The sequence below is a fragment of the Aotus nancymaae genome, unplaced genomic scaffold (assembly GCF_030222135.1).
Source record: "Aotus nancymaae isolate 86718 unplaced genomic scaffold, 86718_ANA_hifiasm-v0.15.2.pri h1tg000076l, whole genome shotgun sequence".
Classification (NCBI taxonomy): Eukaryota; Metazoa; Chordata; class Mammalia; order Primates; family Aotidae; genus Aotus; species Aotus nancymaae.
In genome coordinates, this window is record NW_026988491.1 from 1,774,206 (window position 1) to 1,796,055 (window position 21,850).

General features: G+C 43.0%; 1 long non-coding RNA gene across 16 annotated transcripts in view; it reads left to right on the forward strand.

Moving 5' to 3' along the window:
- Nucleotides 1-21,850, forward strand: part of LOC105725775 (uncharacterized) — a 277,480-nt gene that overhangs the window by 185,140 nt on the left and 70,490 nt on the right. For 14 of the 16 annotated variants that reach the window (XR_010339338.1, XR_010339333.1, XR_010339335.1 and 11 more), the window contains 4 exons: nt 10,980-12,607; nt 14,029-14,373; nt 15,442-15,530; nt 21,504-21,602. This is a non-coding gene — a long non-coding RNA (uncharacterized LOC105725775). The remainder of the gene's footprint in view (nt 1-10,979; nt 12,608-14,028; nt 14,374-15,441; nt 15,531-21,503; nt 21,603-21,850) is intronic. The other 2 variants (XR_010339328.1, XR_010339336.1) reach the window with 2 other exon arrangements.

Genomic DNA, 21,850 nt, shown 5'->3' on the forward strand with positions numbered 1-21,850 from the left:
GGTTGGGACGGAAACATCAGGGGCATGGATGAAAACAAGAGATCTGATGCAGAGAGCTCTGCCTACACTTAACACAGGACCACGCACGTGTGAGTGTGTGTGTGGGGTCTTACTGGTGAGCTTATTGTGTTGGGTGTGTGCAAGTGTGTTTGAGTGTGTCAGTGAGTGGGTGGAGATAGGTAAGTTCAGTGTGTGTGTGTGTGAGGAAGAGAGTGTGTTTCATGTAAGTATATCTGAGTGTGTGTGTGTACACACTGGGTTTACTGGAAGCACTGGTTAGATGGCTTTTTTTTTTTTTTGAGTTGGAGTTTCGCTCTTGTTGCCCAGGCTGGAGTGCAATGGCACGATTTTGGTTCACTGCAACCTCTGCCTCCTGGGTTAAGTGACTTTCCTGCCTCAGCTTCCTGAGTAGCTTGGGACTCTTGGCAACTCTCGACATAAATTCAATTCAAAAAAACCATCTTGAGCCAGTAAAAGGAGCTTATAGACTAACATAGCAGAAAATGTCTAAGGGTTAAGTCATCATCTGCAGAAGAGCAAAAAGAAAAAAAGTACAAGGGAACAGCATCAGGTATGGCTGGATCTAGGCACTCAGAAATCTGTCTCTTTCTGCAGACAGCCTCCCTGCACCTCTATGCCTGGCTATTTTTTTTTTTTTTTTTTGTATTTTTAGTAGAAATGGGGTTTATCCATGCTGATCAGGCTGGTCTTGAACTCCTGACCTCAGGTGATCTGCCCGTCTTGGCCTCCCAAAGTGCAGGGATTACAGGTGCGAGCCACTGCGCCTGGCCTTGTAGACAGCTCTTTTTTGTGTGGAGCTCTGGCCATACGCCAAATGATAATCATCAGCTTTCTTTGCCTGTCCCCCTTGAAGGTAGAAGTTGGGTCTGGTGAAACTCTGTATCTGTAGCTCCTGGTATCCTTCAGGTGCTTCATAGGTATGTGTGGAATGAAGGGGTGAAAGAATGGGAAAAAGGACTTCTGGTCTCTACTCCAAGGAGCTCCCACTAGGAACATAGGCATTCTGATGGAAGGGACGGGATGTCTACACTGCACTGCTCTAGAAGAAGCTCTGCACAACGATCAAACTTAATGCTAGCAGTGAGGCTAAGCAGATGTGTATCTGTAGATCATTATCTATACTAACAAAACTCTTTCTATTTAAAAAAAACTATATTCTGATTACAAATGCAATACATGCTTATTGCAGTAAATTGGGAAATTAGAAAAAAAAGAAAAAAAGAAAACTCATCCATAATCCCATCCCCTGGAGATAATTACTATTCTCATTTTTATGTATATCCTTCCAGAGTCTTTCAGAACGCATTCACACGTCTATTACTTTCTTCTTTTTTTGTATCAGTAGGGCTCATGTGGCAATATCATTTTTAAATTCACCCAAGAACTCCTGGATCCCTACGCTGTAAAATATTCCTTGTTAATATTATTTTGACTGGCTCTATTAGATTTCATGATTTTCAAAAACGCATTTCCGTATTTTTGCCATTTTGGCTTTTTCTTGGCCATTTTCAGTCATTCTAGATGATGCTCCTGGAATGCACCGTTTTCATTTCTTTCTGGGCCTTTACATGGACTTTTCCAGTGCACTCCTTTTCCAGCCCTTCTCTGGGCTCATTTGAGTTATCTCTGAGGTCCTGGCCTAGATGTGTCTCCTCCCAGAAGTCGTCCCTGTCCTGACGAATCCATTCCAGATCAGATGCCCCTCCTTCCTGTGGTGCGCTCTCCTCTGTCATCACAATGTGTGATATGGTTGCACATAGATGGCTTACTCCATCCAGGCTGGATCAGGAGTTCCAAGGAGCCCAGGGCCCCATCTTATTCATGGCAGTACAGTGTAGCACCAAGCAGGCCATGAATAAGTATTGGAGAGATGTGGAATAAACACTGTAACATATGTTTCTACACAGCTACCTGGAATCATCATGAGGAAATACTGGCACCTGCATGTGATACTTGAGCTGAAATGAGGCAGAGCTGCGCTCAGCATCCAGTTGCATCTGATTCCAAAGGATTGTTTCCACTTTGCCACACCTTCTCCATCCTAGCATCTTGGCTTGTTTTTCCCATTCCTTCCCCCTCAGCCTCCCAGCTGCTTGGACAGGCCAGGGGCAGAGGCTAAGTCAGGGAGAGGGCTCTGTGACCTGGGCAGTAGAGGGCAGGGCGTCACCTGCTCTGGCAGGAGATGAACTGGGCAGACTCCTGTGCTGACAGCATTTCCCGTTACTCTCCTCCGGGGGAGAAGTTGGCCTCCTTCCCTCTTGCTGGGGACTCACAAAATCCGATTTGAAATCTACTCAAGTGTACATTAACCAACTTCCTCTTGGCACCGGCTGGGGAGCCTATAATTAGAGCACACACCATACCATTTAGCGGGTTTCATTCACATGAACAGAAAGCGTACTTGCAAAGGGAGATGGCTTCAGACGCAAACTTCTGGGAACATTCTCCGGAGAATTTGTGCTTTCAGTGTGTCCAAAGGACCCACAGGCCGACTGCCTTTCTAAGTGTAGAGGTTACGACCGCCTAGACTTGGATGGGAAGGTGATGCTGTGTCATCCTTAAACACACAGGACTTGGAGTTGGGCATACTTGTATTCAAATCCCCACTCAGGATTCAGGTAAGCCATGCAACTTCTCTAAGGCAGTTTCCTGATCTGTGTCACTGGGACAATATCCATCAGCAATCTCATCTAGGTGAGAATTGCTGACTTAGCAATTCTCGTCATCTAGGTTACGTCATCTAGGTGTGAATGAGGTGGAGGACGTATGGATGCATATGCCAGAGAAGGTGCTTAATAATAACAATACTCATTACTATTGTGAAAACCACACCACTGATAAAATAACCAGTATGTACTGAGGGCTTACTCCATTCAACACCCGGTTCTAACACTTGGGATGCGTTAACTGAGTTAGTTTCACAATGATCCCGTATGGTAAGTAATAGGAATGTCTTCATTACACATTTGGGGAAAGTGAGTCACAAGGAAGTCATGCCCCTTGCAGATGATCACAGGCTGATAGCTTTTTACTATATTTCAAGGGATGGAAAGGAACATGGCAGTATAAGACGGCATACGGGTTGACTCGGAATGTATAAGCTCCTCGATGCTAAGAATCAACGTTTTTCTTATTACGGTACTGGGGCGCAGAAAGGGGAGAGAGTTCAAGATAAACTCTCATTTTTGGATGTACCTAATCTGACCTAGGTACTTTTACAGGGATTATTTTATTTTGTTCTTGTTCCCTGGAGATTGCAGGTGTGAAAGAACGGATTCAGAGAGCAGCAGTGTGTCTTGGTTGAGGTCATGCAGAGCTGTGGTTACAATCACGGTCGGTTTAACTACAAGTTAATTACTCTTTTTATAATGCTGCACAGTTCCTGGGTGGATCAGAACTCTTTCAGATGCAGAGGCTAGTTTAAAGGAAGAAGAAAACTTGTTGGATCATTAGTAGACCTTCAGGTCTGGCTGAATCCAGGTGCCTGAATAAAGTACACAGGTATTTGTTCTTCAGCCCCTCTTTCCTCTGTGATGGCTTCCTCCTCAAGTGATTTCTCTCCTCATCTGCCATGATCTCTACTTACTCTTTAGTATCTGGTTGGCCACTTCCCACCTCTACCCAGTTTCATTATCTCACCCCAACCTAGAAGACTAGGTGATATGGTCTTCAGGGGCCAGCCTCCTGGACCCAGAGCAGAATAGTGAATAAAATAGAAAAGACTTGGGGATGGGGGAGGAAGGAGAATTACCAGCATCCTCTCCAGCTCCCCATATCCAGGCTCCAATCTTGGTTCCCTCTTTGGTGCTGCAGATTTTCTGCAAAATAAACAAACAAACAAACTGGAGGCTGCTTTGAAGCTCCATCTTTAGCCTAGGGACTGGACGGTCTTCTTTATCGTCTCAGGCATTGGCTGGGACCCCCTCCAATGAGCAGATCAAGAGGAAGCCTAAAAGCGCTCTCTGGCTGACCTGGGGTCCCTCTCTGTCAAAACCCAGAATGGGCCAGACCCCACACACGGATATGTGACTTTGGTTTCTCCTTTCCCCAGCTGCTCACTAAGGCTCGTGCCCAAGTCCATCCAATTTCCAGTGATTTCCTTGGGCTCTATTTCTTCTCTGCGTATCCTCCAGTCCCTACCTCTTTTTCTGCCCAACCATCTCTGTTCCTCATTCCCACCCCATCCTCACTTCTCTATTTCTTGTCCCACCAAACACCTCTATCTTGCTTCCTGCTCTTTGCAGATGTGGCATTGGGGACCAACTGCTCATTCCTTCTCTGCACCCTCGGCCTCTGCCTAACTGGGCACCATTCACCCTCTGTGTGATTAAAGGCAGATTACCTTCTGTGAGCCTCAGTCTACTCAGCTGCCGAAATGGGAGTGATCCCCTTTGATCTACTGGCTGTGGCAGGAGCTGGAGCTTGGCGATTGTATTTACAGTGACATGAGCACAATATGTGAGGGATTACCAGGAGGCTCCAGGCTGCCACGAGACTGGATTTGTACTGATATCGCCCATTACGAGGTGTCATGTTGCATTTGCAGGAGGTGGCTGTATGGAATTCCACGCTCTTGCACTGTATGAAATATTCACCTGCCTTCTCTGGAAGGGACGAGGGCTTCTCCCTTATTTACTGACTGATCCATCTCAGAGGGAGCCAAGCTGCAGGCTGTCACTAATGCAAGGTGATGCCAGGACCCGATGCAGAGCCTTGGAGACCTGAGACAGAGGGGTGAAGCTGGTGGGTGGTGCGGAAGGGAAGAAGGGGTTTTGAGGCCCTTCGCAACACAGGGTCCATTAGCACTTCTTTACCTGCTCCCTATAGGAAAAGATGCATGGTGTTGGATGGAGTTATGAGTTGAGTTGTGTCCCCTCCAGGCTTCCTATGCTGAATCCCTAACTCCAGTACCTCAGAAAGTGACCTTATTTGGAAATAGGGTGGTTGCTGATGTTATTAGGTAGGATGAGATTATGGTGCGGTAGAGTGGTCCCTAATCCAGTGTGACTGGTGCCCTTATATAAAGGGGAGATTTGGACACAGAGACACGCACACACAAGGAGAATGCCACGTGGAGACTGGAGTTGCTGTGAAGGGTGAGTACAGCAGTGAGCACAGAAGGCTCTGGATGGTCAGTCTTACAGGAGGCAGAGAAGTATCTCTGCTGCTTTTGAATTTCTGCTGTTTGGCCCAGTAGTTCCCTGATAGTGTAGAAATGCCCTTTTTGGACATTTTAAGTGAGAAATGTGGTCATTTCGTTCACTCCTTAAAGAAATTGGCTGAGGAATCTCAGAATACTAGAAGAGGGATGGACGGCCTCAACATTTGTTTAGACTGACTCCCTTAGTTGTGGTACTGGAGAGGCAGAGAATAAAAGATGCTTGTCTGTGGTCACATAGCATGTGAATGCAGAAGCAGGATTAGAACTCACTTTTCCAATTTGCCCTCTTGCACTTTTTATTTTTTTGATGGAGTCTCACTTTGTCACCAGGCTGAACTGCAGTGGCATGATCTCAGCTCACTGCAACCTTCGCCTCCTGGGTTCAAGTGATTCTCCTGCTTCAGCCTCCTATGTAGCTGGGATTACAGGCACATGCCACCATGTCCAGCTAATTTTTGTAATTTTAGTAGAGACAGGATTTCACCATGTTGGCCAGGCTGGTCTTGATCTCTTGGCCCTGTGATCCACCCACCTCGACCCCCCAAAGTGCTGGGATTATAGGCGAGAGCCACCGCGCCCGGCCCCCTCTTGCCCTTTCTAGGTGAAGATGCCAATGATGGCCACAGTCCAAGCCCTAGCAGGGAGATGAGGAGCAGCCCACCCTCTGCCGTATAGATAAAGCCAGATTCCTAACATTCTCTTTAACTCAAGGCTGTGCAGGGCCGAGTCTCAACACAGGAATTGGAATGTAACAAATCCACCAGCTGCCAGCTTTGTTCTCACAAGGATGGAGCTAGGGAGGTGAAGAGGAAGTAAATGCTCTCTTGACTTTCCAAAGGAAAACAATTTTCTTTCTTGGTAAGTGCAATTACTTGAAAACCATGTCAGAACAATAATGTGTCTCCAATAGTCTCTCCCTACCCACCCCCCCCGCCCCCGCTTCCTCTGCCTTCTTCTCTTCCTTATCCCTCCTTTGTTTTGGAGGCTCATGGGCAGAGATACGTAAGCCCCACCCACATGCCCTTAGCTGACCTATGCTGGGAAGAATGGGCAATGGTCAATCAACACCCAAGATCCAATGAGCTTAGTTCCTTACGTGGGTATTTCACAAGGCTTTGCTTTTTGGTCACATTTCCTTTTAAGTTGGCGAGCTCCATATTGATGGACATTCTTGAGAAGCTTGGAGGGCATTCTTCTCTCAGGGATGCCCTAGAAAGGTTGTCTGCACTAGTGAGATTTGCTGCTCATTCCAATTAAGGTCCTTCTAACTCCAAACCTCTTTGAATAATAAATAGATAATGAGACTGAGAAAAATAAAGGATTTGTCATTAACAAAGCCACAGACCACAGTTCATTGGCAATGTTGGGGCCGGTTAGCTCTATGATTGCTTGGACAACTGTGTCTGTACCTAAAACACCCAATTAACGGCCATATTCCCACTGTCTGATCACTGCACAGCCTGGGTGAGAGGTCACCAGATTCCAGCTTACAGAACTAAATAAGACCTTTTCTTAGGTTCTCTTCAGTGCCCTCTCATTTAATTACAGAAACAATTGTTTGAACAGATTAATATATCAATTTAGCAGAAGAATAATTGTACAAATGCAAAACCCTTCCCAGGCCAGGATAAGAAGAATGCAGTTCCTGCCTCTGCCTTAATCAATAAGAGGCTCAGAAGAATCAATGAATGAGAAGTTGCTTGGTGAAGTGCGGAATCATACACAAACATGTGTCCGTTATTGATTGACACAATAATGCTGTGAAACCACCACACACTTCAGCAGTGTACGGCAGTAAATGTTTATGGCTCGGGTAAGCTGGGCTAGGCTGGGTGGTCCTTCTGGTCTCAGCTGGACTTTCTTTTTCTGAGACTCAGTTTCCTCATCTGTAAAATGGGCATTACAGCAGCAGACCCCATTTTGTGAAGATTAAGTAAGGCAATCCAGAGCACATGCTTAGCCTCTATGTCCTCAAATATTGAGGGCTGGCCAGGACTTGAGGAATATAATGGAGACAAAAATAGACATGATTCTTACTTCTACTGGAAGCAGGATGGTGGGGGTGATGGTATAGATAGACATCATACAAAGAAAGGTGGAATCGAGCTGTAATTGCTGCAGTGGAGGGGGGTGCCTGTCATTCTCTGAGTTTCCAATGATGAATTCAACCTCATAAGGGAAGTTAGATAATTCTTTCCTGAAGTGTCACTCTTAGGCTGACATCTGAAGTAGTGGCACCTAGTAGGCACTCAATAAACGTTAGTTACCATCATTATCCCTTTCTACTTCACTGCCAGAGGCCAACTGATGAGCAGGAAAGGGCAGGATTTAGCATTAGAGCACCAGCTATATCACAGGCAGTTTTCACATTATCTCCCTTAACCATCGCAATGGTCTCCCGGGAAGTAGGTAGGATTGTTATTCTTAGCTGACACACTAAGTGTCGGACAGGTTAAAGTATTTTTTAGAGGAATTGACAACAGTGGGGCTAAAATCCAGGTCTTTGGGACTTCCAAGTTCTTCCCCCTGTAGACACAGCACGTGGTTTATGCCTTCGTGGTGTGCTTGATGGACACTATCTGCCGAACTCACGTCCTCCCAGAGGTCGAGCACTGCCTGGAGTACCACCATTAGCTTGGTAGCCCTTTTGGTTCTCTTTTTAGCAGGGTCTATTTTTACCTCTTTTGTAGTAGCCAAGGAAATAAAGCAGTTTCCCATGAGTGGAGACACATTTAAGATCTTAAGCAAAGGAAAAGTCGAATTTTGAGAAGGAAGAGAGATGAGGAGATACAGTGAAAGGCAAGATAAAGAAGACACATAGACCTCTCCCTCTCCCCCAGAATATTAGAGAATCTTGGGTACCATTTAATTCAACCCAGTCATTTAACAACTGAGAAACCTGAGGCTCAGAGAGGGTTAGGTATTTACCCAAAGGCAAACAGCATATGACTTACAGAGTTAGGGACTTATTCCAGAATTTCTTAACTGCTTTTGTGCTTTTTTTTCCCTCTGTAAACTCCCTCCAGTTTGGGGGGTGGCTTAAAATCTCCTAAAGGAAAGCAGCAGATTTATGGGTTAATAAACATTTACAATGAGTTGCTGAAAAAACAGACTCAGGTAGACAGGAATTATTCATTCAAATTAACTATAAATTAAGATTAACCTAATTTAGGCCTATTAAAATGGAAAGCATATTATCTCTCATTCAAAGGAATTTGTATTTGATGCAAATAGAACAAGTTCCTAAACTTTAGAAATGTTCTTGGATTTTTCATCTCCATAGTTAACCAACGAAGAATGGGTTCCCCATTTAAAAACAGGGGAACATAAGGAACAATAATTAGTTATGTAAATAATGTGGCATTCTTGTTTATAATTAGTTCAAGAATAAAATAAAATTCACGCATGTCACAGGACTAATTTTCGTATGCAAATGAACAATCAAAATTATAAACGGTAATAATGCAGTTTGGGAGATGTGACATTCTCAATTTATTAGCAGGGGTGCCAGTTACAGCTGATGGTGGCTGACGTTGGGAGATTTCAGAGGTGCCCGGACCTGGAAAATTCTCACTCATCAAGAGGAGAAAATCTAACTAAAATATTTTCACCCATTTTATATCACTGATGGCCACTAAGTGAACCCAGGGCTCCTCTGTGGCTGGAGAGAGCGGTGTCACACCAGGGAGAGAGGAGTCCAAGTGAATTTTTGAAAAGAACGCTCTGAAGTTTGGCTGGTGGAAAAAACAAAGACCAGCCATTCCAACCTGGGCTCTGAACCTCAAAGCCCCCCTTTGCTGCTTCCTAATTTCCCCATCTAGGATGGAAGTTTCATCGAAGAGGAGGAGGGAGTTTTGGAATCAGATAGACTTGGAATCTTGATTCTATGACTTGCTGACTGCACGGCTTTCCTGAACCTTTCTACCTTACCTGTCCATACTCACGTGCCCTCATCTGTTAGCTGACGGTGATATTCTCTGTCTTTGGCAGTGCTACATTACCTTAAAGAAGGGCTCAACACATGTTTAGGGCACTAGCAAAGTAGAGTACTGGGGGAAGAGAAAGTGTGAGATAATCAGGAGGTCTAGAATAAAAAGCCTTACGTTCTGGCATTCATGACAGCGTTGTGTCATTCTGAAAAACAATTTAAAAGTACGTCGTACGTTTAATTGAGAATTACATGTGGAATATATGGGTGTGTATTATATATAGAATATGCTTTGCTCCTTGGAATGCTGTGAGATTGAATGCAATTACACATATAAAATAACACAGTGCCTAGAAGTTGGAATAACTCTGTAAATAGTTGTAGCAGCTACTGTTGTTAAATGAATAAGTTGGATTCCAAAATGTCTGCAGTCCTTTTTTAAGCCCCAGTGTTCTAGGATTCTGCCTGGAGGGAGGATGTTTAATTTCAGATAATAGCTGCATCAGGACCAACATGGGCCAATGGGGATTTCCAAAGGAGGATAGTCCAAAGCGCGCTGGGAAGGGCGGCAGAATCTGCTATAAGCATCACTGAAGTTGATGATGTGATGAGATACAGTACATCTGGTCTCAAACTATCTCCCCCAGCAGCCATGGTACCCAACATTTTGCAACCAGAAGTCCGTATCTGCTACCTTACCAAGACTAGGAACCATTGTATTCATGATGTCACTATGATGTACATCCTTTTACCTAAGATTTACTTATCTACCTATCAATCTATCCATGCACCCATCCGTCCATCCATCCAACCAAACATTGGGAACACTTTGAAAGCTACTACCATATGGTGGATAGACTTTGGTCCTCTTTAATTATTGGCACTCCAGATTTGGAATGGGAATTGTTATTGAGCAGCTATTCTGTGCTAGACCCTATCTAGAAGCTTTACATACATTATCCCACTTAATCCTAATGATAGCTCTAAGAGCTATAGATAACAGTGTTTATAAAGTAATAATAGCTACAATTTATTGAGTGTTACTATGTGCTAGCAACTGTGCTAAGCCCTTTATATGAGATACCTGATTTAATGTCTCCAACAGTTTTGAGAACGACTCTTATTTCTTTGATTTACCATTATTGCCCAGATTCAGAAAGGTCAAGTGAGTAGCCCAAGGTCACACAGCACATTAGAGGTCAGGGCAAGCCTTATTCCCTGGTCTTTGGAATTCCAGGTTGGTCACTGTCTGCTTCATTGTGCCTTTAGTTAACTGATTTTCTCTTGGAGGGAGGCATGCGGACTCCCAACCTCACCAGACAATCATGGGAGGAGGAAGGACAAGAACTTTCTCACAGAGTTAACTCTCTACTCCTTGCCCTCTGGGGAAGGGCACCCCCTCCTGAGCATCCTGACAGGTCAGCCTGCACTCAAAGCAGTCTTTGGCGGGGGAGGGGGGCCTTTGATGGCTCCCAGATGTGAACGCACACAGCTGCCAGGCTTCTGGGAGTCTCGGGATCCTAAGAGCACTGGGCGGGGGAGTCCTGTAGGATTAATTGCTTTTCTGGCTTCCAGCAGGGAAGTGGGGTGAAGGATGAAGGGGCAGGCACACAGGTGGCAGAGAGCAGGCCTCTGTAGCGCAGGATTGGAGGAACCTATGCAGCCGAGAATGGCTCCTGACAGATAGGGAAGCCCACCAAGACCTCACTTCCCCTGGAGGGAAGATGTCAGAAGCTGACGTCATTTTCCCCTGTGCAGTTCTAAAATTACATAACTGGAAGAGGTGCCACGAAGCCTGCGTCTACCATCCTTATTCTTTCTGTGTAGTCTTCCTCCTCGTCTTTCTTACGACTAACTCTTCTTCCACAGTTAATTTTTTTTCAGGCACCTTCTATATCTCATGCTCTGGAAATACCAAGATGAACCATGCAGACCCTGACCCCATGAAGTTGAGAGTCGAGTGGGGGAAGACAGACATCATCAAATGCTGGCACAAATAAAGGCATGTTTACCTGAGGGGTTACATGTTATGTCAGGGAGGCACAGCCTCTAGGGGAGCTGGTAGCAGGGCCCGAGCTTGGTCCGGGCTTGGCCAGGAAGGGCTTTCCTGCAGAAGTACCGTTTGCTCTCAGGACCAAAAGATGACCAGGTGAAGAGTCACCTCACTCCTTGAAACCTCAGTTTCCTTCTTTGTAAAGTGGGATGATAGTGACACCTACATTCCGGGATATCTGTGAGGATAAACCGAGATGGCACGGGTGAAGATGAGTAGCACCAAGTCTGGTACATAGTGAATGCCTGGCATATCGTGGCTTCGTTCATAGTCCCTTGATGTGCAATGAAGTTCCTATAGATTGGAAAGCTCATTGTTGTCTTAGAAACTGCTGCCCAAGGGACGAAGAAGAATGCAAGCTCGCCATGTGAAATGCATGCAGAAGAGGAAGGGTCTCACTCTGCTCTCTCTCTCTCTCCATCCTGACGACCCTTTTAATTGCTTAGGTTTTCTTCTAGGGGTTTTATGGTGTTAGGTCTTATATTTAAATCTTTTAAAAAAAATCCATCTGGAGTTAATTTTAGTGTAAGGTGTAGGGGAGGGGTCTAGTTTCAGCTTTCTGCATATGGCTAGCCAGTTTTCCCAACACCATTTATTAAACAGGGAATCCTTTCCCCGTTGCTTGTTTTTGTCAGGTTTGTGGAAGATCAGATGGTTGTAGATGTGTGGCATTGCTTCTGAGGCCTCTGTTCTGTTCCACTGGTCTATATCTCTGTTTTGACCACATAATAGGAAGTAAATCACTCCTCAGCAAATGCAAAAGAAGGAAAGGTTTTTACAACAGTAAGAAACATCATCATCTTGGCTTTGTCTGTCTCCAGGAGGCTTGAATGTGATTTGCATAACCACAGGGAGATGGCTGTCTGGATCTTTCACAGTTTTTTTCCAGCCCTTAGAATCATTCTGGTCTTTGCTTGCAACCTCCTTTAAAACCATATCCTGAGCCACCTCCATGCTTCTCCCAAATTATTGTAACAACTTCTGAGTAGGTCCCCTAGCATTCTATAATCTACCCTCCACACAGAAGCAAAAGCTATTATGTAAAATAAAAGTCGGATGTATTCTCCCTCTATAGTTGTAGCTTATGACATGGCCGTTCCCAATCCAACTGTTTCTCCCATTCCACCTCCCCTCACCCAGAGTGCACAAACCACTCTCCCTTCCTTTCTGACTAGTAAACATTTGGGGCTTTTGCGTTTCCTCAGTCTGAGCCCTCTTCCCCTAGTACTTTGCAAGACCAGTTTTTTTTCATCATTCCCAGCTCAACTATCACCCCAGACAGGGCTCTCTGACCACTCCCCAGTCACTCCATCCAGACAACCCTTTTAATTTTCCTTTTAGCACTTATCAAGCTGGGCCTGATGATGTGTTTCTGTAGTTTCAGCTACTCAGGAGGCTGAGGAAGGAGGATGGCTGGAGCCCAGGAGTTCAAGGCTGCAGTGGGGTACGATCCCATCACTTTGCTCCAGTCTGGGTGACAGAGCGAGACCCTGTCTCTAAAACATAAATAAATTAGTCCAGGTGTGGTGGCTCATGTCTGTAATCTCAGCACTTTTGGAGGCTGAGGTGGGTGGATTGTTTTAACCCAGGAGTTTGAGACCATCCTGGAGAACATGGTGAAACTCTGTTTCTACAAAAAGCAAAAATTAGCCAGGCATAGTGGTACATACCTGTGGTCCCAGATACGCAGGAGGCTGATGTGAAAGAATCACTTGAGCTTGGGAAGTTGAGCCTGCAGTGAGCTGAGATTGCTCCACTGCATTTCAGCCTGGACAACAGAGTGAGACCCCAAATACATAAATAAAATAAATAAGCAAGACACTTATAAATACCTTTCTGTAATTCTTTTCTACTTGTTCACATATGTATGGTCTTTCTCTTCTACTACACATAAGCTCCTTGGGAGCAGGGTCTTGGTTTTCTTTTCTTTCTTTCAGTGTTTTTTTTTTTTTTTTTTTTTTGAGGTGAAGTCTTACTCTGTTGCCCAGGCTGGAGTGCAGTGGTGCAATCTTGGCTTACTGTAACCTCCATCTCCTGGGTTCAAGCGATTCTCCTGCCTCAGCCTCCAGAGTAGCTGGGAATACAGCAGCCTGCCACCCACGCCCAGCTAATTTTTTGTATTTTTAGTAGAGATGGGGTTTCACCATGTTGGGTAGGCTGGTCTCGAACTCCTGACTTGATGATCCACCCACCTCGGTCTCCCAAAGTGCTGGGATTACAGGCGTGAGCCACCGTGCCCGGCCGGGTCTTGGTTTTCTTGTTCACTATTATTCTATCTCCAGTTCTGAGGGGTCAGTCTGGTACACTGTTGGCCCTTAAAAATAGGTGTTGACTGAATGAATACTTGCATGGGGGCAGCAGTTGGCTCTGTGCAGAATATCAACTCTTTCATATAAAGTACTTTTATAATTCGCTATTGAATTTCTTCCCTTTAGGCTTGTGAAACAAGAATAGGACAGGCTCTCTATTTTCTTTTCCATTCCCAGCAGTATTCCTTCACTCCCAAAATATTTATTGAAGCCAGAAATAGATAAATGTAAATTACATTAAATTCTATTGACATTGCTCATCTAGTCCAGCAGGTCTTACTTCCCCATTCATACTTAATCACATCAAATTAAAGTTTAAAATTGAGAATGTCTGTTTATTGAAGATACCATGAAGACAGTGAAAAGGTATAAAACAAAGTGAGAGAAGATAGTTGAAATACATACTTGACAAATGACTCGTGTAAACTGTGTAAAGGAATCCCACATCAGCAGGAAAAGGCAGACAACCCTGTAGAAAAATGGGAAAAAGACTTGAATAGGCAGTTCACCAAAATGAATATTTAAGTGACTAATGAATGTATGTGTTCCGTTTCAGGAGTCGACAGAAAAATGCAAATGAAAATCACAATATGACAGCATTGGACACACACCATAATGGCTAAAAACTTTTTTTTTTTTTTTTGAGACGAAATTTTGCTGTTTTTGCCCAGGCTGGAGTGGAATGGTGTGATCTTGGCTCACCACAACCTCCGCCTCCTGGATTCAAGTGATTCTCCTGCCTCAGCCTCCCAAGTAGCTGAGATTAAGGCATGCACCACCACGCCCAGCTAATTTTGTATTTTTAGTAGAGATGGGGTTTCTCCATGTTGGTCAGGTTGGTCTGAACTTCCAACCTCAGATGATCTGCCCACCTTGGCCTCCCAAAGTGCTGGGATTACAGGTGTGAACCACTGCGCCTGGACCACTAAAAGCTTTTTAAAAGTTAGGAAATACTAAGTGTTGGTGAGAACGTGGGTCATGGGAACAATGTACAGTGCTGGTGGCAGATTAAATAGATGAAATTGGGAAATCTGTTTGCCAGCATGTCCTATGACCCAGCAATTTCACTTCTTGGTATAAAGCCAACAACAATACATATGTATATGCACCAAGAGCCTTGTAAAAGAAAGTGTATAGCAGCGTTCTTTGCAATAGTTCCAACTAGAAACAGCCCCTGTGCCCACCAATGGGAGCATGGCTAAATAAATTGGGGTAACTTCACATAGTAGAAAGCTAAGCGTCAATGAAAGTGAACAAACTGGCCGGGCGCAGTGGCTCACTCCTGTAATCCCAGCACTTCGGGAGGCCGAGGTGGGCAGATCACCTGAGGTCAGGAGTTTGAGACCAGCCTGGCCAACAGGAAAGCCCATCTCTACTAAAAGTACAAAAATTAGCCAGGCGTGGTGGCGGGCACCTGTAATCCCAGAGCTCAGGAGGCTGAGGCAGGAGAATCACTTGAACCCGGGAGGCAGAGGTTGCAGTGAGCTGAGATTGAGCCACTGCACTCCAGCCTGGGTGACAAGAGCGATACTTGGTCTCAAAAAAAAAAAAAAAGTGAGCAAACTACAAATACATATAAAAATCTGGATGAAATGCACAAATATAATTTTGAGTAAAAGAAGCCAGATAGCCAGATGTTAAAGCATACATACTGTGTGAGTCTATCTACATAGAGTTCAAAAGCTGGACAAACTTATCTACATGTTGGAAGGGAGGATGGTAGTTACCCTTGGGGAGTTGACTTGAGGATGTGAGAACATTTTGGGAGCTAGGGGCTGAGGTAGGGGCTGGAAATGTTGAATGTCTTCAGCTCATTGCTGGTTACACAGGAATGTGTCTGGTTTGGGAGAATTCATTGAGCTATACATGTATGACTTGTACATCTTTCTCCATGTATGTTATATATTAACTAAATGTATTTAAAAATATTTATGGGGTCCTGCTACGTACAAACTGGACTTGACTCCAGGAAGCCATTGGAATCGAGAGAGCGAGTTCTTCGCATCACGGAGTGATCTACATTCCAGGTCATGCTGTGGACCTGCTGGGTGGCCTCAGGTAAGAGACTTCATTTCCCTTATCTATAAACTGAGAATCCTAATTCCTTCCTCTAATCAAACCCAGCTGGCAAATTCCCCCTTCACTTCTCCCTTCTCCCCTCAAAGAGACAAGACGTCCTTGCCACACGCCTCTTTGTTTTTTTCTACCCAGAGCTACCTTTCAAATCCTGGCCCAGAAGGGTGAGGCAAGGAGGGGCCCTGGCCTCCACGTATGTGAATCCCACAGTCTTCCTCCTGAGAGCTGCAGGGGGAGCATGAAATATTTAAAAGCTCAAATAGAAATCCTGTTAGCGCCAGGTCTTGTAAAGCCAACTTCTCCAACCCCAGAACATCAGTATCTGTTTGCTGGTGTCATTTAGGGACCCCGGCTTTCCAAACCATTGACTGAAACTTTCTGTCAATCCAACACTTTTAGGGTAATTTAACTTAATAATACCTTTGTCGGCACTGGCGCCTGTATCTGAAGGGTGATTACCATAGAAGTTATTTTAGGTTGTTTAATGGAATGTAGTAAATTCTCAATTGACAGGGCAGATCCTCAGAATGGCTTTTCAAAGTGTTTACCTTTCAAAGCTTTCTCCCTCACTTTACCAAACTTACTACTTTGAGCCAGCGAAGACTTCATAAATTATTAGCAATTGTTCTCCCCCCTGTGTTCACATGCATCATTAATTCTTTGTAAAAAGTTCAAACTGTCCGGGGCTTAATTGTTATCACTTGGAGAACGGCTGGAAATGGATGCGGGCTCTATTATTTCTGTCAGAAATTTTGACTTATTGCACTTGATATTTTACCCATCACATCATATCCTCCGTACAGAGAGAGGAAAAGAGGGGAGGGGAAAAAAAGAACATAAATGCATTTTCTTGAAACAAAAAAAATATAATACATATGTTTCTGGGGGTAGAAGTCAAGGATTCATCTGACAAAATAATAGTTTTAATCCTCCAAAGAGAGAGGAGGAGGGTAGCATTGAGGGGGAAATTTATATTGCAAATTGTATTGGCTCACACTGTATTTTATTCTAAGTTTTGAAGGTTCTATAGTTCTAGGAATCTAATTTTTAATGATTCTGAGATGTTGAAATTCTCTGAGTCCAAATTCCCAAGATGTTTTATTTTAAGGAGAAATTAACCCCACAGTCCAGTATTCAGGACTGCTAAGAAGTATGGTGGAATTAGAAAGATATTGACAGTAACCACAGAAATAGCTTAGCTTTGTTGAAAGCCACGATGTGCAGGCACCGCGCTGAGTGCATCATGTGCAGCACCTTATTTAATCTTCATGTCACTCTAAGGTAGGTACTGTTATTAGCCCCTTTTTATAGCTGGGAAAACTGAGGCACAGAGAGGGTGAGTAACTTACTCAGGGACACACAGCTGGTAAAAAGCAGAGTTAAGCTCTGACTTCAGGCCCTGGATGTAGGAGCTTGTGTGTATTGTGCCCCATCTCAAGATACTGCTCTTTTGCCCCACCTGGTGTGTTGTGGATCAGTGCATAGAAGTGATCCACATTGGTATAAGAGTCTCTTGTCAGACCACCCGCCAGGCGACCCCGCCCTGGCCTGGTTTTTGTCTCTGTCCCTTTCCTATTCATTCTACAAGATTGCCTCCTCCAAGAAGGCTTCCATCCTGCCTTGCCTTCCCATTCATTCTACAAGGTCACCTCCTCCAAGAAGGCTTCACTCCTGCCCCACCATCCTTTGAATCCTCGCAACAGTTGGTGACAGGGAAAGGGTTAATGAGGCAGTCTTGTAGGCTGGCCAAGAGCATGGGATATGGGGTCAGATCCCTTCGGTTGGGACCCTTGCTTCTGCCACTAAATCCACGTGCTGAGCTTGAGTAAGGCAAGTCATTTAAGCCTCAGCTTTCACATCTGTAAAATGGGCATAACCACCCCTGCCTCACAGAACTGTTGTGAAGATGAAGGGAGGTGTTCAAAGGGAGCTCTGTATACTGCTTCCCAACAGTCAGTGCTCAATACGTGTTGGCTCTTGTTCTGTGATCTCATACTGAGATCTTTGTATGTTAAAGTGTGAGAGTCAATACTCTTTTTTTTAATCCACATTTATTTTCAATGGGATTTGGAAATTTCTTTATCAAATAATTCAAGGAGAGTATATTAAACTATATTTTTAAAATTTTATTTTTGACAAGTAACCGTTATATGTATCTATGAGGTACAGTGAGATGTTTTGATTATGTTTACATTGTGGAATGATTAAATCAAGCTAATTAACACATCTATCACCTCATTTACTTACCATTTTTTGTGGTGAAAGCATTTAAAATCTAGTATTTTTAGCAATTTTGAAATACATGTTGCATTATTGTTTATTATTGTCACCATTCTGTACAATAGATGACTGAAGCTTATTCCTCTGTCAGCTGAAACTTTGTACCCTTTGATCACTAACTCCTCTTTCTCTACCCACCCCTTCCCCGGGCCTCTGGTAACCACCATTCTACTCTCTACTTCTGTGAGTTCAACTTCCTTAGATTTCACATATAACTGAGATCATGCAGTATGTATCTTTCTGTGTCTGGCTTATTTCACTTGGCCTAATGTTCTCCAGGTTCATTTATATTGAAGCAAATGACAGGATTTTCCTCATTTTAAAGGCTAAATTATATTCCATTGTGTATATATACCATATTTTCTTTATCCATTCATCTGATGTTGGACATTAAGGTTGCTTCTATATCTTAACTTGTGAATAACATTCCACTGAACATAGGACTGGAAATATCTCTTGGGTATAAGAATTTCAATTCCTTTGGATATACGTCTGATATGATAATCGTACTTTTAGTTTTCTGAGGAACTCCCATACTGTTTTCCTTAATGGCTGTATTAATTTACTTTCCCACCAACAATGCACAGGAGTTCACTTTTTTCCACACCTGCAGCAACTTATTATCTTTTGTCTTTTTGATAATAATATTCTAACAAATTTGTGATGATATTCCATTGTGGTTTTAATTTGCATTTCCCTGATGATGAATGATGACCAGCACTTTTAAAATCCTCATTTGTCGATTTGTAGATGTTTTCTGAGAAGTGTCTATTTAGATCCTTTGCTAAGTTTTTGATTGTGTTATTTATTTTCTTGTTAATGAGTTGTTTGTGTTTCTTATATATCTTCTATGTTAGCTTCTTATCTGCTGTATGGTTTGCAGGTATTTTCTCCCTGTCCTTGGGTTGTCTCTTTGCTCTATCAATTGTTTCCTTTGCTGTGCAGAAACTTTTTAGTTTGATGCAATTCCATTTGTTTGTTTTTGCTTTTGTTGCCTGTGCTTTTGGAATCATATCTAAGAAATCTTTGCCCAGACCAATATTCAGGAGCATTTTTCTTATGTCCCTTCATAGATTCACAGACTCAGGTCTCATGTTTACGTCTTTAATCCATCTTGAATTGATTTTTGTATATGGTGTGAGGTAGGGTACAATTTCACTTGTTGATATCCAGTTTTCTCAACACCATTAATTGAAGAAGTGATCTTTTCCCCATTGTGTGTTCTTAGCACCTTTGTCAAAACTCAATAGACCATAATGTGTGGATTCATTTCTGGGCTGTCTGTTCTGTTCTGTTGGTTAATGTGTCTGTTTCTATGCCAGTAGTATGCTGTTTTGATCTATAGCTAGGTAATTGATTTTGAAGTCAGGTAGTGCAATACCTCCAGCTTTGTTATTTTTGCCCAAGATTCTTTTGGTTATTTGAGATCTTTTGTGGTTCTGTACATGTTTTAGGATTTTTTTCTTTGCTGTGAAAAATGACTTTGAAATTTTGATAGGGATTGAATCTCTACATCACTTTGGGTAGTATGGACATTTTAACAATATTAAATCCCAATCCATGAACACAAAAACATTTCCATTTCCAATCATTCAATATATAATGACGTTTCAGTTACTCTACAATGAACTGCATAGATGACAGTGGTCTCATAAGATTATAATGGAGCTGAAAAATTCCTATTTCCTAGTGATATCTTGATGGTCCTGACCCTTTGTGGACTTTGGCTAATGTGTGTGTGTGTGTGTGTGTCTCCTAGTTTTTTTAAAAAAAGTTTTAAAAATATATATAATAGAAAAACCTTATAGAATAAGTATATAAAGAAAGAAAATATTTTTGTACAGTTGTGTTTGTATTTTACACTGTTATCACAAAAGTCAAAAAGTTAATAAAATAAAAAATTTTGTGAAGTAAAAATGTTACAGTAACCTAAGGTTAATTTATTATTGAAGAAAAAATGTTTTAAAATGAATTTAGTGCAGCCTAAGTGTTCAGTGTTTATAAAGTCTGCAGTAATGTGCAGTAATGTCCTAGAGCTTCACATTCACTCAGTATACCCTCACTGACTCACTCAGAATAACTTCCAGTTCTGCAAGCTTCATTCTTACTAAGGGCCCTATACAGTTGTACCATTTTTTAACTTTTATGCTGTATTTTTGTATCTTTTCTATGTTTAGATACACAAATACCATCGTGTTAAAATTGACTATAGTATTCACTACAGTTATGTACTGGATGGGTTGGTAGCCTAGGAGAAGTAGGCTCTGTCATACACCCTACGTGTGTAGTAGGCTATTCCAGCTGGGTTTGTACAAATACACTCTATGATGTTTGCACAACAACAAAATTGCCTAACCACACAGTTCTCAGAACATATTCCCATCAGTAAGTAACACATGACTGTATTTGTGTCATCTACATTTCTCTCATCAATGTCTTATGGTTTTCAGTTTACAGATCTTTCACCTTCTTGGTTAAATTTACTCTTACATTTTTTGTCGGTGTTCAATGAGCACCAGTGTTTGTTTGTTTGAGGCAGGGTCTCACTCTGTTACCCAGACTGGAGTGCAGTGGTGTGTTCATGGCTCACGGCAGCCTTGACCTCCTGAGCTCAAGTGATCCTCCCACCTCAACCTCCCAAGTAGCTGGGACTACAGGCACACACCACCATGCCTGGCTACTTTTATATATATATTTTTTGTAGATATGTGGTTTTGCCATATTGCCCAGGTTGATCTCGAACTCCTGGGCTCAAGCAGTCTACCCACTGGGGCCTCCCAAACTGCTGGTATTACAGGCATGAGCCATCACACCTGGCTACTAAGTATTTTAAGTATTTTAGTTTTTCTTTTTGAGGCTATTGTGAGTGTGTTAGATTTCTTAATTTCTTTTTCAGATAGTTGACTGTAAGTGTAAAGAAATGGTACTGATTTTTGTGTATTGATTTTGCACCCTGCAACTTTACTGAGTTTGTCAGCTCTAATAGTTTTTTTCATGGAGTCTTTAGAGTTTTCTGCATATAAGATCGTGTCATTAGCAAATAGAGACTCCCTTCTTCCTTTCCTATTTGGTTGCCTCCTATTTCTTTTTCTTGTCTAATTGCTCTGGCTAGAACATCCAGTGCTACATTGACTAGAAGTGTTGAGAGTGGGCATTCTTGTCTTGTTTCTGATCTCCGAGGGAAAGTTTTCAACTTCTCACTATTGTGTATTATATTATTGGTGGACTTTTCATTTATGGGCTTTGTTGTGTTGCAGTACATTCCTCCTGTTCCTAAAAAAGGATGCTGAATGTTGTCAAATGCATTTCTGCATCCATAAAGATGATAATACGGTTTTTATCCTTCCCTTAATATGCCGTATCACATTTATTGATTTGTATATGTTGAGCCAAGGATCAACATATTATGAACATTTACTATGGGATCAGTGTCTGTGTTGAAGGTTTTCTGTTTGTGACATCACTTGGCCTTCATGACCATTCTCTGAGCCAATGAATACTCCATTTTGCAAATTAACTTCTCAGAGAAGTTAATCATCTTGACGGTCACAGGGCTGGTGCCTACTGGTTCTGAGATTTAAACTTAGAAGGGGAAGCCTGTGTTTGTCCACTTTGCTGCCTTGCCAAAAAGGGAGAATAATGTCTTTTTCTTCTCTTCTCCATGTCCTGCTCCAGAAGCTCAATGAAGAATATCTGGGAGAAGTCCCCTGGCTGGCCATTGTCCTAATTTTGGACCTTGACCAGGGAGGTAGAGACATTGTCTGTGTCAGGCAGGTAAGAAGCAACGCTACTTGGATGACTCTAGTGAGGTGCTTGGATTTTATGCATCGCCTTCTGCTTGTTTCTCTCTTCTTGCTGATCTTCATGTGCTTCCTTTCTTAATGAGGCAGAAAGAGAGAAGGGCAGGAATTGCTTCTGGATTGAGGGTATGGGAGGGTGGGAACAGTTGGGTCAGGAGTCAGAATGCAGGGGCTTGAGTTGTGGCTCTGTCATCCGTATGACTTTTCTCTTTCTAAACACTG